Source organism: Oncorhynchus mykiss, chromosome 15 (assembly GCF_057628025.1).
Source record: "Oncorhynchus mykiss isolate SJ-2025 chromosome 15, ASM5762802v1, whole genome shotgun sequence".
NCBI lineage: Eukaryota > Metazoa > Chordata > Actinopteri > Salmoniformes > Salmonidae > Oncorhynchus > Oncorhynchus mykiss.
This window is the reverse complement of record NC_143036.1, coordinates 76,292,530-76,307,366: the sequence shown is the minus strand read 5'-3', so window position 1 is coordinate 76,307,366 and position 14,837 is coordinate 76,292,530. Positions and strand designations below refer to the sequence as shown.

The 14,837-nt window shown below is 47.3% G+C and overlaps 1 protein-coding gene across 6 annotated transcripts in view; it reads right to left on the bottom strand.

Moving 5' to 3' along the window:
- cacna1c (calcium voltage-gated channel subunit alpha1 C) overlaps nt 1-14,837 on the bottom strand; it is a 537,514-nt gene that overhangs the window by 441,740 nt on the left and 80,937 nt on the right. The gene's annotated exons all lie outside the window — the stretch shown is intronic.

Below are 14,837 nucleotides of genomic sequence, written 5' to 3'. Positions count from 1 at the left end.
GATGAGCAACAAAGACTGTACATACAGTCACATCCTGTATTAGTCGCCTTTTATAAAGATGAGCAACAAAGACTGTACATACAGTCACATCCTGCATTAGTCGCCTTTTATAAAGATGAGCAACAAAGACTGTACATACAGTCACATCCTGCATTAGTCGCCTTTTATAAAGATGAGCAACAAAGACTGTACATACAGTCACATCCTGTATTAGTCGCCTTTTATAAAGATGAGCAACAAAGACTGTACATACAGTCACATCCTGCATTAGTCACCTTTTATAAAGATGAGCAACAAAGACTGTACATACAGTCACATCCTGCATTAGTCGCCTTTTATAAAGATGAGCAACAAAGCCGAACGCCGCCCGAACAAGGAGAGGCACCAACTTCGGCGGAAGTCGTGACAGATTGGCTCAAACGCATGAAGAAGGAAAGAAATTCAACAAAATGAAATTTTAGGCACACCTGTTAATTGAAATGCATTCCAGGTGACTACCTCACGAAGCTGGTTGAGAGAATGCCAAGAGTGTGCAAAGCTGTCAGCAAGGCAAAGGCTGGCTACTTTGAAGAATATCAAATGTAAAATATATTTTGATTTGTTTAAAAACAATTGGGTTTCTACATGATTCTTATACGCGTTATTACATAGATTGGATGTCTTCACCGTTATTCTACAATGTAGAAAATAGTAAAAATAAAGAAAAATCCCCTTGAATGAGTAGGTGTGTCCAAACTGTTGACTGGAACTGTATATATTATTATTATTATTGTGTCATACAATACAGCTCGCTGTTTGTTTTATGTATTTGATACAGTCTTAGTCGCTAACCTTTATCAGTCATCTGGGATGTGACTGTTACTGTCACGATGTGCTACACTGAGCCACCACCCATATCCTCATCACTGAGTCACCACCCATGTCCTCATCACTGAGCCACCACCCATATCCTCATCACTGAGTCACCACCCATATCCTCAACACTGAGTCACCACCCATATCCTCATCACTGAGTCACCACCCATATCCTCAACACTGAGTCACCACCCATATCCTCATCACTGAGTCACCACCCATGTCCTCAACACTGAGTCACCACCCATATCCTCAACACTGAGTCACCACCCATGTCCTCATCACTGAGTCACCACCCATGTCCTCATCACTGAGCCACCACATATATCCTCATCACTGAGCCACCACCCATATCCTCATCACTGAGTCACCACCCATGTCCTCAACACTGAGTCACCACCCATATCCTCAACACTGAGTCACCACCCATATCCTCATCACTGAGTCACCACCCATATCCTCAACACTGAGTCACCACCCATATCCTCATCACTGAGCCACCACCCATATCCTCATCACTGAGTCACCACCCATGTCCTCAACACTGAGTCACCACCCATATCCTCAACACTGAGTCACCACCCATGTCCTCATCACTGAGTCACCACCCATGTCCTCATCACTGAGCCACCACATATATCCTCATCACTGAGCCACCACCCATATCCTCATCACTGAGTCACCACCCATGTCCTCAACACTGAGTCACCACCCATATCCTCATCACTGAGCCACCACCCATGTCCTCAACACTGAGCCACCACCCATATCCTCATCACTGAGTCACCACCCATGTCCTCATCACTGAGTCACCACCCATGTCCTCATCACTGAGTCACCACCCATATCCTCATCACTGAGCCACCACCCATATCCTCATCACTGAGTCACCACCCATGTCCTCAACACTGAGTCACCACCCATATCCTCATCACTGAGTCACCACCCATATCGTCAACACTGAGCCACCACCCATATCCTCAACACTGAGCCACCACCCATGTCCTCATCACTGATGATCCCCTATGCTTTCAAGTCACACGTATGCTACACAAACCGCATGCTACACAAACAGTATGCTACACAAACCGTATGCTACACAAACAGTATGCTACACAAACCGTATGCTACACAAACCGTATGCTACACAAACAGTATGCTACACAAACAGTATGCTACACAAACAGTATGCTACACAAACAGTATGCTACACAAACAGTATGCTACACAAACAGTATGCTACACAAACAGTATGCTACACAAACAGTATGCTACACAAACAGTATGCTACACAAACAGTATGCTACACAAACAGTATGCTACACAAACAGTATGCTACACAAACAGTATGCCTCACAAACTGACACAGGCATTAGGAGATCACATACCTATTGTTCACCATGTTTCAGGTGTGTATGAATGCCAATTAGTACGTACTTTTGGCTTCAATATTGAAATATCTAAATCACATATAAGAGGGTCAATAAATCATTAGTGGGATGGATAAATGCAGCAATATGGGACAACAACAAAAATATCAACATGGGACAAAAAATAAATCAATAAAATATATGTAATTTAACACATTCCAGATATATGAAAACAATTTATTATATATTTTTTGAGGTGACATTTTATTATTACATTCTATTTCCCAAGGCAAATGTAAAGTCCTACATTTCATATCCCACACCAGCCTCTCTGGCGGAACTGAGGGAACGGATGTTTGCAGAAAGGGAGGGAGGGAGGGAGGGAGGGAGGGAGGGAGGGAGGGAGGGAGGGAGGGAGAGAGGGAGAGAGGGAGGGAGGGAGGGAGTAAATCATTTATCTCTCCTTCTGTGGAGCTGCTGAAATAGAGGACTAGAGGATTTATTCACACTGAGAAATCACCATGAGGCCTGTGTGATTGAAAGAGAGAGAAAGAGAGAGAGGGGATAAAGAGAGATAGGGGAGAGAGAGACAGGGGGTAGAGAGAGAGAGACAGAGAGAGAGAGAGAGGGGGAGAGAGAGACAGGGGGTAGAGAGAGAGAGATAGGGGAGAGAGAGACAGGGGGTAGAGAGAGAGAGAGAGAGAGAGAGGGGGAGAGAAAGAGAGAAAGAAAGAGAACGAAAGAAAGAGAGGGGGGGTAATGTGTGTAGATTCATGAGGGGAAAAACACTTAAATCCATTTTAGAATAAGGCTGTAACATAACAAATTGTGGAAAAAGTCAAGGGGTCTGAATACTTTCTGAATGCACAGTACATGTGTCATGTCTGTATAGTACTCAGTTCTACCTCTATCAGAGTACACAGTACATGTGTCATGTCTGTATAGTACTCAGTTCTACCTCTATCAGAGTACACAGTACATGTGTCATGTCTGTATAGTACTCAGTTTTACCTCTATCAGAGTACACAGTACATGTGTCATGTCTGTATAGTACTCAGTTTTACCTCTATCAGAGTACACAGTACATGTGTCATGTCTGTATAGTACTCAGTACTACCTCTATCAGAGTACACAGTACATGTATCATGTCTGTATAGTACTCAGTACTACCTCTATCAGAGTACACAGTACATGTGTCATGTCTGTATAGTACTCAGTACTACCTCTATCAGAGTACACAGTACATGTGTCATGTCTGTATAGTACTCAGTACTACCTCTATCAGAGTACACGGTACATGTATCATGTCTGTATAGTACTCAGTACTACCTCTATCAGATTACACAGTACATGTGTCATGTCTGTATAGTACTCAGTTCTACCTCTATCAGAGTACACAGTACATGTGTCATGTCTGTATAGTACTCAGTTCTACCTCTATCAGAGTACACAGTACATGTGTCATGTCTGTATAGTACTCAGTTCTACCTCTATCAGAGTACACAGTACATGTGTCATGTCTGTATAGTACTCAGTTCTACCTCTATCAGAGTACACAGTACATGTGTCATGTCTGTATAGTACTCAGTTCTACCTCTATCAGAGTACACAGTACATTTGTCATGTCTGGAGAGGAGAGGAGAGGAGAGGCGAGGCTGCCTCGCTCTCTGTGTTCCAGATCTCCCACAGAGCACAGGGACCTGACTGGACCACACTGTGTGTGTGTGTGTGTGTGTGTGTCTGACATCCACACTCACTGATGCATGACTCACCCTCCAGCATATCCACAGAGACCCCCCCCCCCCCCCACACACACACACACACACACACACACACACACACACACACACACACACACACACACACACACACACACACACTGTAAACAGAACTAAGCTCTAAACACCCAAATCTACCCAGCAATCAGAGAGATCTAGTCAGCCTCTCCAGGAGGTTGAAGAGTTCAGGGTGATCTAGTCAGCCTCTCCAGGAGGTTGAAGAGTTCAGGGTGATCTAGTCAGCCTATCCAGGAGGTTGAAGAGTTCAGGGTGATATAGTCAGCCTCTCCAGGAGGTTGAAGAGTTCAGGGTGATCTAGTCAGCCTCTCCAGGAGGTTGAAGAGTTCAGGGTGATCTAGTCAGCCTATCTAGGAGGTTGAAGAGTTCAGGGTGATATAGTCAGCCTCTCCAGGAGGTTGAAGAGTTCAGGGTGATCTAGTCAGCCTCTCCAGGAGGTTGAAGAGTTCAGGGTGATCTAGTCAGCCTCTCCAGGAGGTTGAAGAGTTCAGGGTGATCTAGTCAGCCTCTCCAGGAGGTTGAAGAGTTCAGGGTGATCTAGTCAGCCTCTCCAGGAGGTTGACTAGTTCAAGGTGATCTAGTCAGACTCTCCAGGATGTTGTAGGATGGATTCAACAGTTGGACTGTGTGTGTTTGGATATTAAGGAAGGAGGTTTGAGCCTGATGTTTCTCTCTCAATCCCTCCTCCTCTCCCTCTATCCCTCCTTCTCTCTTTCTATCCCTCCTTCTCTCTTTCTATCCCTCCTTCTCTCTCTTTCTATCCCTCCTTCTCTCTCTCTCTATCCCTCCTTCTCTCTCTCTCTATCCCTCCTCTCTCTATCCCTCCTCCTCTCTCTCTATCCCTCCTTCTCTCTCTTTCTATCCCTCCTCCTCTCTCTATCCCTCCTCCTCTTTCTATCCCTCCTCTCTCTTTCTATTCCTCCTTCTCTCTCTTTCTATCCCTCCTTCTCTCTCTTTCCATCCCTCCTTCTCTCCCTCTCTATCCCTCCTTCTCTCCCTCTCTCTCTATCCCTCCTCTCTCTATCCCTCCTCCTCTCTTTCTATCCCTCCTTCTCTCTCTTTCTATCCCTCCTTCTCTCTTTCTATCCCTCCTTCTCTCTCTCTCTATCCCTCCTTCTCTCTCTCTCTATCCCTCCTTCTCTCTCTCTCTATCCCTCCGTCTCTCTCTCTCTATCCCTTCTTCTCTCTCTCTCTATCCCTCCTCTCTCTCTCTATCCCTCCTTCTCTCTCTCTCTCTCTATCCCTCCTTCTCTCCCTCTCTAGCCCTTCTCTCTCTATCCCTCCTCTCTCTCTATCCCTCCTCTCTCTATCCCTCATTTTCTCTCTCCATCCCTCCTCTCTCTCTAACCCTCCTTCTGTCTGTCTATCCATCAGTCTCTGACTCTGTCCCTCTCATTCTCTCTCCATCTCTCTAGGAGTTTGGAGAGATAATCAGATAGAGGATTAAGGTGTGTGTGACCTGATCAGCTTGGCTAAGAGACAGATCTCCCTCCACACACACACACACACACACACACGTTACCTCTCTACAGGAGGTATATAGGGAATAGGGGCCATTTGACCAGGGTCCACAGGCCTCTATATAGGGAATAGGGGGCCATCTGGAACACAGCCCTGGTCATCATTACTCAAATACACACTAAGTGTTGTCGCTGTGTGTGTGTGTGTGTGTGTGTGTGTGTGTGTGTGTGTGTGTGTGTGTGTGTGCGTGTGTGTGTACACGTCTTACACAACTCCAAACCCCACTGAAGTTACTGATTATTCCTGCTTATATTAAAATGCATCCTAACTACTGAAACAAACATTCCTTTAGGATCCCATTTCTAGGGACTCACTGGGACATTAGCTGTTAGGTTTCGTATATACCCCAGTCCTATACCGTAGCCCTATACCCCAGCCCTATACCCCAGTCCTATACCCTAGCCCTATACCCCAGCCCTATACCCCAGCCCTATACCCTATACCCCAGCCCTACACCCCAGCCCTATACCCTATACCCCAGCCCTACACCCCAGCCCTATACCCTAGCCCAATACCCAAGCCCTATACCCCAGCCCAATACCCCAGCCCTATACCCTAGCCCTATACCCCAGCCCTATACCCCAGCCCTATACCCCAGCCCTATACCCTATACCCCAGCCCAATACCCAAGCCCTATACCCAAGCCCTATACCCCAGCCCTATACCTATACCCTAGCCCTATACCCTAGCCCTATACCCTAGCCCTATACCCCAGTCCTATACCCCAGTCCTATACCCCAGCCCTATACCCCAGCCCTATAACCCAGCCCTATAACCCAGCCCTGTACCCCAGCCCTGTACCCCAGCCCTGTACCCCAGCCCTATACCCCAGCCCTATACCCTAGCCCTATACCCCAGTCCTATACCCTAGCCCTATACCCCAGCCCTATACCCCAGCCCTATTACCCCAGCCCTATACCCCAGCCCTATAACCCAGCCCTATACCCCAGTCTTGTACCCCAGCCCTATAACCCAGCCCTATACCCCAGTCTTGTACCCCAGCCCTATACCCTAGCCCTATACCCTAGCCCTATACCCCAGTCCTATACCCCAGCCCTATACCCCAGCCCTATAGAACAGCAGGAGTTAGCTGTTCCCAGATAGCCTCCCCAACATTCCTCCCTCCCTCCCTCTCCTCCCCCATCCATTAGCCTGTCCTAGAGCAGGTTGGAACTAAACATTTAGACTAGCCATGCCATCACAGTTACAGCTAGCCAGGCTGCCATCATCTCACTCTATTCTATTTGAAGACAGTGGAGTCAGCCAACACTATGGAGCCTGGACCTGGGTCTCTGTGTGTGAGTTTGATGTTGAACTAAGAGAAAGTCGAAGGGCCTTGGCACAGCCATGTTGCCAACCTCTCAGAAGATAAAGGATGATGCTGTGCCCCTCCTGTATCTGGTATAGCTCAGTCTGCTGCACATACAGGAACCCTAAACACTTGATGTGCTGCCTTCCACTATTATAGAGGGGACCACTGGATCTCTGTGTCTCTCTAGACCCCCCAGGGTTCCCCAGACCACTGGATCCCTGTGTCTCTCCAGACCCCCCAGGGTTCCCCAGACCACTGGATCCATGTGTCTCTCTAGACCCCCCAGGGTTCCCCAGACCACTGGATCCCAGTGTCTCTCCAGACCCCCCAGGGTTCCCCAGACCACTGGATCCATGTGTCTCTCTAGACCCCCCAGGGTTCCCCAGACCACTGGATCCCAGTGTCTCTCCAGACCCCCCAGGGTTCCCCAGACCACTGGATCCATGTGTCTCTCTAGACCCCCCAGGGTTCCCCAGACCACTGGATCCCTGTGTCTCTCCAGACCCCCCAGGGTTCCCCAGACCACTGGATCCATGTGTCTCTCCAGACCACCCAGGGTTCCCCAGACCACTGGATCCATGTGTCTCTCCAGACCCCCCAGGGTTCCCCAGACCACTGGATCCATGTGTCTCTCCAGACCCCCCAGGGTTCCCCAGACCCCCCAGGGTTCCCCAGACCACTGGATCCCTGTGTCTCTCCAAATCTCAGAGTAACACACACTGTGGTTTAAATCTCAGAGTAACACACACACACACTGTGGTTTAAATCTCAGAGTAACACACACTGTGGTTTAAATCTCTATCAATCTTCCACTGATACAGAAGCAGCACCCCTCATCACTCAGGGAGAAGGTTCAGATGAATGTGGCTCGCTGGTGATGGTGAAAGCTCATGTTGATGTGTTTACCAGTGTAGTTGATGCTCGTAACGTGATAAGTCATCTTTCAATCTGAGTCGACGGGATGTAAGGGAAGACGACTGAGAACCGGGAGTCATCAGGATTTACTGCTACAGCAAAGAGACCAGTCTCAAAGCTGACACACACACACACACACACACACACACACACACACAGACACACACACACACAGACACACACACACAGACACACAGACACACACACAGATGCACACACACACACAGACACACACACACACACACACACACACACACAGACACACACACAGACACACACACAGACACACACACACAGACAGACAGACACACACACACACACACACATACACACACACACACACACACACAGATACACACACACACACACACACACGCTCATTTTACAGGGTGACTAACACATTCCGCTGTAGTGTAATTTCAACATTGTCATTTCCATATTAAAGTTAATGGAACTGAGGGTGATTTCAGCACTATTCCATGTCTGCGTACCAAATGGCACCATATCCCCTATATAGTGCACTACTTTAGACCAGAGCTGGTTTAAAAAGTAGTGCACTACGTAGGGAATACGGCACCATTTGGGACACATCACCCTGCTTGTAGAACCACTAGGAAAATTCAGCGTTTGAATGCCTGGTATTTAAAACCTGGACCCGTTCCCAGTCAGAAGAGGGATTGTGAATAGTTACAGAGGCGCAGGCCTACTGTATATAAACCTTAACATGGCTCACCGTGTTAAATATAGAACCGCGTAACATCACTATCTCTCACACACAACTAAGAACCACAGTCTATAGTTCTCTCTCTCTCTCCCTCTCTGATATGAACACAGACACTCCCTGTGTATTTCTACCTACTTTCCAGAGTTAGATGAGAGGGTGAGGGGTGTAAATGAGGGGGTGAGACAAGGGGGTGAGGGTGGAGACGATGGGGTGAAGGTGGAGACGAGTGGGTGAGACGAGGGGGTTAAGGTGGAGGGGTGCAGACGAGGGGGTGAGACGAGTGGGTGAGGGTGGAGGGGTGCAGACGAGGGGGTGAGACAAGGGGGTGGGGGTGGAGACGAGGGGGTTAAGGTGGAGGGGTGCAGACGATTGGGTGAGGTTGGAGATGAAGGGGTGGGGGGGTGAGGGGTGGAGGGGAACACAGCGTCCTCCCTCTGACCAGACAGAGGGCTGAGGATGCCAGAAACATCCTATTGCCCAGGTGAGAGCAGACCCTACCCTGCTAATTCTGAACCCATACACATAAAGTGTACTGAGAGCTGCTCCCCCAATCAATAAATTAGAATTGGAAGGGCCAAACTGATCCTAGATCAGCACTCCTATGAGGAACTTTATGACTGCAGGCCTTGGTGTACACTAAGTAACAAGCACATAGGCTTGTTGCCAGGAGCCTTGTTGCTGAGTGGCTTATATGGAAACACCGTACACAGGTCAATGATTGACAGGCTTGTTGCCAGGAGCCTTGTTGCTGAGTGGCTTATATGGAAACACCGTAGACGAATCAATGATTGACAGGAACACAAACACAGGTAATCCTGCCAAATGTAGCACTCTGAAACCTCTGTTTCCACCACCACTTCCCTTCCAGGTAAAAGCCCTTGATTCTATGGTGTGAGAACCTTGTTGAGTCCAAAAGCTGGAAAGCGGATAGCTGCTTTCCTTTTTTCTCATTGGCATATCGAGGAAAAAATAAATAAACTCCAGCTTTTTAAAGTGTGTGAGGGGCTGAGCTGAGCAGAGCGTCAGTTCCTTTTAATTAGGTTCATCCCTTTAGTTATTTCCCAGAGAGAGTAGGGGGCATACAGGCCATGAGAAACATACGCACACGCACACACACACACACACACTCTCCATCTGATTCCTCCCGTTCCTCCTGTCCTCTACCTAGATCCCTTCTTCAAGGTTCACTTTCCTTATTTTTTTCACCCTTCTATCGTGAAATAATTAACTGCTATAAGTGAAATTAATTACGCTAATTAGTTCAGGCGAGTTATTTTGGGCGCCGTGGCGATGACCTGGAAGCAGTGGAGAGAGAGAGAGAGGTGTGGAAGCGGGCGACCTGTTCTCTGCGTGACAGGAAGTGACCTCTTTGAACCCTGGCAGCGCTGAGGTCGAAGGACAAAGCTAGAGATCCTGGACGGGGCCTCTACAGAATATAGTAGTAGATATCAATTCAATTCAAGGGCTTTATTGGCAGAGGAAACATATGTTAACATTACCAAAGCTAAATGGATAATAAACAGAAGTGAAGTAAACAATAAAAATGAACAGTAAACATTACACTCTCAGAAGATCCTAAAGAATAAAGACATTTCAAATGTCACATTATGTCTCTATACAGTGTTGTAATGATGTACAAATGGTTAAAGTACAAAAGGGAAAATAAATAAACATAAATATGGGTTGTATTTACAATTGTGTTTGTTCTTCACTGGTTGCCCTTTTCTTGTGGCAACAGGTCACAAATCTTGCTGCTGTGATGTCACACTGTCATATTTCACCCAGTAGATATGAGAGATGATCAAAATTGGGTTTGTTTTTGAATTCTTTGTGGATCTGTGTAATCTGAGGGAAATATGTGTCTCTAATATGGTCATACATTTGGCAGGAGGTTAGGAAGTGCAGCTCAGTTTCCACCTCATTTTGTGGGCAGTGAGCACATAGCCTATCTTCTCTTGAGAGCCATGTCTGTCTACGGCGGCCTTTCTCAATAGCAAGGCTATGCTCACTGAGTCTGTACATAGTCAAAGCTTTCCTTAATTTTGGGTCAGTCACAGTGGTCAGGTATTCTGCCGCTGTGTACTCTCTGTTTAGGGACAAATAGCATTCTAATTTGCTCTGTTTTTTTGTTAATTCTTTCAAGTAATTATATTTTTGTTTTCTCATGATTTGGTTGGGTCTAATTGTGCTGCTGTCCTGGGGCTCTGTAGGGTGTGTTTGTGTTTCTGAACAGAGCTCCAGGACCAGCTTGCTTAGGGGGCTCTTCTCCAGGTTCATCTCTCTGTAGGTGATGGCTTTGTTATGGAAGGTTTGGGAATCACTTCCTTTTAGGTGGATGTAGAATTTAACGGCTCTTTTCTGGATTTTGATAATTAGTGGGTATCGGCCTAATTCTGCTCTGCATGCATTATTTGGTGTTTTACGTTGTACACGGGGGATATTTTTGCAGACTTCTGTAGGCAGAGTCTCAATTTGGTATTTGTCCCATTTTGTGAATTCTTGGCTGGTGAGCAGACCCCAGACCTCACAACCATAAAGGGCTCTATAACTGATTCCAGTATTTTTGGCCAGATCCTAATTGATATGTTGAATTTTATGTTCCTTTTGATGGCATAGAAGGCCCTTCTTGCCTTATCTCTCAGCTTTGCGGAAGGTACCTGTGGCGCTGATGTTTAGTCCAAGGTCGATATCTCTCTGATCTGAAGACAGCAGTAGCCAGGCAGGTATTGTGGTTGTACACTGCTAGCTACATGTCTTTGAGCATTTCAAGGTCTGGGGAGAGAGGTGCTTTGAAGCTATTGATAGCATTTCTGAAGGAAAATAGAAATGTTGTCTGGCAGAAATAGCTGAAATCTGGAAACCAGAGAGACATTTCAGAACATCACGTACTGTACAATCACAGAGTATCGAGGGAGAGAGAGTGAGTGAGTGAGTGAGTGAGTGAGTGAGTGAGTGAGTGAGTGAATAAGAGAGAAAGAGAGAAAGAGAGAAATAGTATGTGAGAGAGAGAGTAAGAGAGAGAGTGTGAGAGTCAAAGAGTGTGCGAGAGAGAGAAAGCATGAGAGTCAGAGAGTGAGAGAGAGAGAGAGTGAGAGTCAGAGTGAGTGAGAAAGAGAGGGTGAGTGAGTTATCTGGCACAGCCAACTGTTATATGCCAACCCTGTAATCATAACAAACTAGAGGCAGACCTTCTGATTATTATGACCTTCCATCTGTCCGACCCACCCTGTTTCATAGTCTGCGTCCCAAAAGTACTGCACTATATAGTGAATAGATGCACACACAGTTTCCATAATTCATATTTTCATTTCTTTGACCCTCTTAGCTTGCCTTCAATGTAAATTGAAGTGTATTTTTTTTTTCCTGCACTACTTGCATTAGGTAAAAGACCTTGGTCAAGGGTAGAGAGGCAGGCTGGGAAGGCAGTACTCAGATGAAAGCTAGCCACAGCCACGCTAACAAAGAACACAGTCACATGGCTGGAGCCAGGAGTGCTCTCTCTCTCTTTTTCTCTCTCTGCTTGGTCTCAATCTCCTTCCATATCTCTTCATTCTCACACACATTCTGTCCTCTTTCTCTAAGACCCCCTCCCTCCTCTGTCCATCCCTCTCCATTCTCACCCACCTAGGCTAGCTCCACAGCAGACTATTAACGCTAGGCTAGCTCCACAGCAGACTATTAACGCTAGGCTAGCTCCACAGCAGACTATTAACGCTAGGCTAGCTCCACAGCAGACTATTAACGCTAGGCTAGCTACCCAGCAGACTATTACCGCTAGGCTAGCTCCACAGCAGACTATTACCGCTAGGCTAGCTCCACAGCAGACTATTAACGCTAGGCTAGCTCCACAGCAGACTATTAACACTAGGCTAGCTACACAGCAGACTATTAACGCTAGGCTAGCTCCATAGCAGACTATTAACGCTAGGCTAGCTCCATAGCAGACTATTAACGCTAGGCTAGCTCCACAGCAGACTATTAACGCTAGGCTAGCTCCACAGCAGACTATTAACGCTAGGCTAGCTCCATAGCAGACTATTAACGCTAGGCTAGCTCCACAGCAGACTATTACGCTAGGCTAGCTTCACAGCAGACTATTAACGCTAGGCTAGCTTCACAGCAGACATTAATTACAGGTAGAGGCCATGTAGAGCCTCGTCAATAATTTAGTTCTGAGATAATAATCTGCTATGAGAGGAGAGAAGTGAAGAGAAGCAGAAGATAGGAGAGGAGAGGTGAGGAGAGGAGAGATGAGGGGAGGGGAGGGGAGATGAGAGGTGAGGAGAGGACAGGAGAGATGAGAGGAGGGGAGGGGAGATGAGAGGAGGGGTGAGGAGAGGACAAGAGAGATGAGAGGAGGGGTGAGGAGAGGACAGGAGAGATGAGAGGAGGGGAGAGGAGAAGATGGGTGAGGAGAGGACAGATGAGAGGAGGGGTGAGGAGAGGACAGGAGAGATGAGAGGAGGGGAGGGGAGATGAGAGGAGGGGTGAGGAGAGGACAGGAGAGATGAGAGGAAGGGAGATGAGAGGAGGGGTGAGGAGAGGACAGGAGAGATAAGAGGAAGGGAGATGAGAGGAGGGGTGAGGAGAGGACAGGAGAGATGAGAGGAGGGGAGAGGAGAAGAGGGGTGAGGAGAGGACAGGAGAGATGAGAGGAGGGGTGAGGAGAGATGAGAGGAGGGGAGAGGAGAAGAGGGGTGAGGAGAGGACAGGAGAGATGAGAGGAGGGGTGAGGAGAGGACAGGAGAGATGAGAGGAGGGGAGAGGAGAAGAGGGGTGAGGAGAGGACAGATGAGATGAGGGGTGAGGAGAGAGATAAGGAAGAGATGTTCAGCTACACATGACTTTAGTATGAACAACCAGCACACTGTATCACAGGGAGAAAGACCAACCAGAACACTGTATCACAGGGAGAAAGACCAACCAGAACACTGTATCACAGGGAGAAAGACCAACCAGCACACTGTATCACAGGGAGAAGGACCAACCAGAACACTGTATCACAGGGAGAAAGACCAACCAGAACACTGTATCACAGGGAGAAAGACCAACCAGCACACTGTATCACAGGGAGAAAGACCAACCAGAACACTGTATCACAGGGAGAAAGACCAACCAGAACACTGTATCACAGGGAGAAAGACCAACCAGAACACTGTATCACAGGGAGAAAGACCAACCAGAACACTGTATCAGAGGGAGAAAGACCAACCAGAACACTGTATCACAGGGAGAAAGACCAACCAGAACACTGTATCACAGGGAGAAAGACCAACCAGAACACTGTATCACAGGGAGAAAGACCAACCAGAACACTGTATCACAGGGAGAAAGACCAACCAGAACACTGTATCACAGGGAGAAAGACCAACCAGCACACTGTATCAGAGGGAGAAAGACCAACCAGAACACTGTATCACAGGGAGAAAGACCAACCAGAACACTGTATCACAGGGAGAAAGACCAACCAGAACACTGTATCACAGGGAGAAAGACCAACCAGAACACTGTATCACAGGGAGAAAGACCAACCAGAACACTGTATCACAGGGAGAAAGACCAACCAGAACACTGTATCACAGGGAGAAAGACCAACCAGAACACTGTATCACAGGGAGAAAGACCAACCAGAACACTGTATCACAGGGAGAAGTTCCAACTAATACTGTCCCCTAATAGCTCAGGACCTGTATTCAGAGTAGGAGAGCTGATCTAGAATCAGTTCTTCCTTTGACATCATAAGGAATAAAAGGGAGGACCTGATCCTAGATCAGCACTCCTTCTCTGAGACGCTTTGTGAATACGGGCCCAGGTAGGTGACAGACAGGTTAGCTCTGAGCTCCCTGAGTTTCCTAAGCAGTCATAGCATCTCATTATACTGTGTGTTGACTTGACACTGAGCAATAAAACGTATTGAGAAAGTGGTTTTAAGCTGCTCACGAGCAGGCGTACTGTACTGGATCTACCGTAGGGCTTTGGCTGAGCTGAGCCCCCACTGTAAACAAGTCTGTATTTTGTTGGGATTTAACAGCAGGGGAACAGGGGCTTGGACCCATATCTCTCTCACTCACCCCTTCTCCCTCACATCTCACTCACTCCTTCTCTCTCGCATCTCTCTGTAACGGCCGTTAGTCGGTGGAGGAAGGTGAGGACCAAGGTGCAGCGTGGTAAATGTTCATGATTTTTAATAATAATCCAAACTGAACACTGAATAACAAAGAAACAACCAGAAACAGTTATGTCTGGTGCAGACACACACAGACTGAAAACAACCACCCACAAAACACAATGGAAAACAGGCTACCTAAGTATGGTTCTCAATCAGGGACAACGATTGACAGCTG